The sequence below is a fragment of the Triticum dicoccoides genome, chromosome 1B (genome assembly GCF_002162155.2).
Source record: "Triticum dicoccoides isolate Atlit2015 ecotype Zavitan chromosome 1B, WEW_v2.0, whole genome shotgun sequence".
Taxonomy (NCBI): Eukaryota; Viridiplantae; Streptophyta; class Magnoliopsida; order Poales; family Poaceae; genus Triticum; species Triticum dicoccoides.
The window spans coordinates 710,579,752-710,584,455 of record NC_041381.1 but is presented as its reverse complement, the minus strand read 5'-3'; the positions used below and the strand labels follow the sequence as shown (position 1 = coordinate 710,584,455).

General features: G+C 40.0%; 1 protein-coding gene across 1 annotated transcript in view; it reads right to left on the bottom strand.

The window, feature by feature from the left end:
- Positions 1-768, bottom strand: part of LOC119314363 (two-component response regulator ORR42-like) — a 2,283-nt gene extending 1,515 nt beyond the window's left edge. Inside the window, exon 1 of the mRNA XM_037589087.1 lies at positions 729-768. The gene's annotated coding sequence lies outside the window, so the exon portion shown is untranslated. The remainder of the gene's footprint in view (positions 1-728) is intronic.
- Between the last annotated feature and the right edge of the window lie 3,936 nt (positions 769-4,704).

The window sequence follows — 4,704 nt, the reverse complement described above, 5'->3', positions numbered from 1 at the left end:
ATTTGAATCGATGACAACAACGGCAGAGAATAATTGTTCAACACTTGGATGGATAATTTCTCCACACACAAAAAATCTGCAACATGCATGCTAGATCCATATGCATGGCTTCTGCCAATAACAACCAAGGCAACAATATACAGATCCAAATGCACTACTACTAGTTTCACCGTACACGTGTATAGGCAGCGCCTTTAACAAATCTCGATCTTGTATGCATGGAACCAAACTAAAAATAGTGCAGCATCGATGATGCAAGAACAAAAAAATAATTGTAGATTGCATAAGTGAGCCTATGAGGACAAAAGGAACATCAAGAAAAGAGAAAAAAAGGAAAGAAATAGATACTTTGGAATAGGAAAATAGAAACAGAAAAGAGGACACAAAAGAACATAGCTTATGTGAGCCTACGGTGTATTTTGGATGTCAACAGTATGTAACAGAGATCTACACAGTACATGGATGGATGCTTCCCATGTTTATATTTTTGCAACATGTAGCACCGAAAACAGCATGCGAGTTACGAAGAAGAAGCAAGAACACAAGAAAGAAATGGCTGCCAAGAAAAACTAAAAACTGTGCTGCCTAGATCAAAACCGATCAAGATATGCACTAGTTTCAGATGTAATGATGTATATCGCCTTGTGGAACAATCCCGATCAATCTTGTATGCATGCATGGCGAGAGAAAAAGAAGGCAGAAACAGAGGAAGGAGAGTAGCTATGAACCTTGCAGCTTGCTGATGCTTGGGGCTTTGGTGGTGTTGTGAGCCTTGTACCCGGCCAAGGTACGTACAGGGCCATTTATAGGTGTGGCCGGTCGATCTCCGCCGTCCATTCGTAATAACGGTGTTGCTTCACACATGCAAATATCGATCTGACCTGCACCGCTTTCTAATTCCACCAGGGAAAAATCAAATATTGTGTTGGCTGGCGTATCTTTTGTGATTAAATAAATATTTAAATGGCCCTCAAAAAAATATTTAAATGAGCCACCCAGGCATATACAGTATCAAAGTATCTTCATGTTTCTGGAAAGAAGTTTCTACTTGCCGCCGCTGTTTTGTTTACATGCATAGAGCAGAGATACGGTGGCGTCAAAGCTTGCCGATTATACCACTGCACAAGATCACCGCGTATATATCTGGATCCCACAACGCGATTAAAATTATGGCAGGTCATATCGAGATCAAAAAGATTGCGGCAATTAATTCTTGGTATAGTTATGGCAGTAAAACCAGACGTATTTTGAACGTGCCGCCAAGATATATAGAGATCCAGCGTATATTGCATGCATCCAGTGTAGTCCAGGCTGCGCATTAATTAGTTAGCTAATTCCACCAGATCTATAAGTAATTTTCTTCACTAATTTGGCGTCTTTAACTGCATTCCGTATATATGCATGGGCCTAGTAATGTAACGTCTCAGGATACATATGTGCATCAGTTGGACCAAATTATATATATTGTGTGTTGCGTTTCTTTCTTAAAAAATATGTGTTCCATCCAAGAGTTAATTCCTTTTATTATTTATTATAGACAAATTGAGGTTTAAATTTGTTTAAAAATATTTTTTTATGGATGTACACGAGGGCCCCTCATTGCAAACACACAAAAAAGATGTTTCTACAATAGTAATGCTCTTATAAGAGTTCTAAAGTATGTATGCATTAGCGACGCTTACATGAATAAATTATTTTGCGGTAAAAGCTTACATGAATTTGAAACACGGGTATACAAATAAACTTTGACAAAGAGAACTCTCTAGATTATATAAGCCTAAGTCCAAGAAGAGTCAGCCTAACCCAAGGCGGGCTCTATTGAATTATCAAATATTTTGTATCTCCTGAGCATCGCACGAGTGGTCTCAGGCAAGTGCGAATCTTAACTCACGACTCTCGGGTTTTCACTCTAGGCCTAGGAAAATAAACCAAAAGATGTGTATCTCTATAATTTACTATAAATTCAAAAGTATATAAGCTTGGGCACAAGGAGGATTAGCCCAGCCCGAGGTTTTCTCTAGGGTTGGCTCCGATCATTATGCCTTTTGCCGATACAATAATCTTAATCTATTATCTAGGTGAGACTACAAGGGCTTAGAAACAATAGATAACTTTTAGAAAAATGATAACTTACATCATCAAATCATCTCCATGGTTTTCATCAAGCACCAATTCCAAAGCGCCTGATGGCTTCTTTCTTTCAGGATCTTAGATCATTGCTTTCTATATTGTAGATCTTGCCACAAGATGCCCACCCTACTTGAGGTAAGGAGTAATGATCAATCAAAAGAACGATTGGCGAAACAAGGGCAATGATATGACCTAGATGATAGATATATCATATATATACTATGGAATACGGGTGTGGGGGTGCGGGTTGAGGCTGCCCGGGATGGTCGTGGCGGTGGAAAATTAGGTTAACAAAATAATATCAGATGGATAGGAAAGGAAAATGAAGTATATAAGGTATTCAATTGTAGTGAACCAGCTAACCCGTAGTCAGGCCTTGGAATGTGTAATCGTGGATTATTACATAAGTCTATGTTATACTTAATTGCAATTTATGCTAATAAGTTAGCGTTCTCGCGAGTACCAATCGGCCCGGCCCAAACAATGTTGCTTATATAGCTACTGCTGAAAATGGCCTTGTATACTCAATTATTTGAGCCGCTTGGCGAACATATTTTAGTTTTGTACCCATTGTTTGTTAAATTTTATTTTTCGTAGATCCAGACAAAGAAAATAAACTATGCTTTACAAAGGGCACTTGGTGCCATGAAAATAAAACCAATCGCTAGTTGGGGTCATGGGAAAATTGGTCCACTCCAACGAGAGGTTGAGGTACATAGGCCCTCGAGGATGCACAAGTACGTGATTTAAACTTAGTTTTAATTAATTTACAGTAATTTCAAAGAGCCACTCCCTCCATTTAGGTACTTACAAGTACACTGAAAGAGTCAAACAAGCAAGCAACAAGAGAGATGAGGATGATGCCTAAATCTAGTTAGAGAGGTGGCAAATATACCAAATATTTGTGAAATATACAACACCCTTACATTTGGTTTGCATAACCCAAAAACTATGTTGAAGGTCTACAAGAAGAGAAAAAATAAGGAATTGTATCAAGAAAAAAAAAGTAACAATAGAAAAAAGGGCTTGAAGAGAAAAATACAATTCTCAAGTAATTACACGTAATAGGGAAATGGACTAGGTTCATGATCTGAAGCAACTACACGTGTAAAAACTAAAGAGGAAATCAATACGATCTTCGTTAGCATGTATACTTTCTTTTCCTCTGAGATGGCCGATGAATTTTACTTATACTTCCCGCATATCCGTTTTTTAGTTGATTCAATGGAGTTTTCAGCAATATTGAATTAACACAAATTTTTAATTGTAAAAACTCTCATATGTATGACAAAAGGGAATGATACGACAATGGTAAAAACACCTTTAACCAGTATTTTAATTGATTGGATATCTCACGTATGGAACCAAACTAAGACAATATGTTTTGGTCTTGGGAATCCTCAACAAAAAAAAGTTCAAATTAAGACAAGATGTTTTATGTGGCTTCACTCGGGCCTCAGTAGTCTCGTCGGAGAAATATGAGCGACTGCTCCACTCGTCATTCCTGTGAAGCCACCTTCAATGTCCGTTAAAAGATTTATTAGAGGTACCTTGCCTTAGTTGGAGAAAAGGTATATCATCCATACACTTAACACATCATTGGTGTTTGTGGCACAACTGGTTGGATACATATCTGTCACTGAGAATCTGAGATAGTCATGCACTGTCGTGATCAACACAACTATCATTTGAAAATGGTTTCCTACGTTGGCGTCCCAAGTATCACTACTGGGAAAGGATTATAGGTGACCTCAAATTAGTGGCGGCACAGTCAGAAACCGCTACTGCTATTTTGGAAATGTAGCAGTTGTGGGTAACAAATCATAACCGCCACTGGAATCAGCACAACGGTGGCGGGCACAAGTAGTTATCCGCCACTCAGAAAACAGTGGCAGTGCCAAGAACCCAATCATGTGTGGTCAACAGAGCATTGTGTAGTCAAATGGATACATTTATAAAAAATTTGACATAATTTCTGCTTGTTGCACATGTCGTTTTGTAAAAAGTTATGTAGTCAATTGACTACTCAGCTCAAGTGTGGCTTCGCCACTAAGAAAATCTTTCAAATTTGTCCGCATGATGAAAGCTACCAGTAGCGGTCGCTCTAGATTCGCCTGCCACTGGTACACACTGCAATAGTGGCAGGCGAAAGTTATGCCCGCCATAGAAAAATCTCGATAACCAGCGCCAAAAAATACAAAATATTCAGAACTTAGAGCATCTCCAATAGATGGTTTAAATGTAAAAATACCTAACTTTTGGATCGTCTGGGGCAAAAAACGCTGCTCCAACAGCCGGTCCATATGTAAAAAAAAATTGAACCGCGGTCTTTCAGTGATGTAAAATTGAAAACTTTGTGATGCAAATTTACATCACGAGATACAACTAGTCCAAAACCGCGGCCGCCCGCCAAACACCCAACCGCCACTTCATTCCCCTTTCGCCCGCCAGCTCCCCGCCCGCCGCTGCTCCCCGCTCGGCCGCCGCCCCACCGCAGCTCTCCGACGCCGCCCCACCGTAGATCCAGACCCCCGCCGCCGATCCACCCCACCTGGGCCGCCGCCTGCCCGCCGC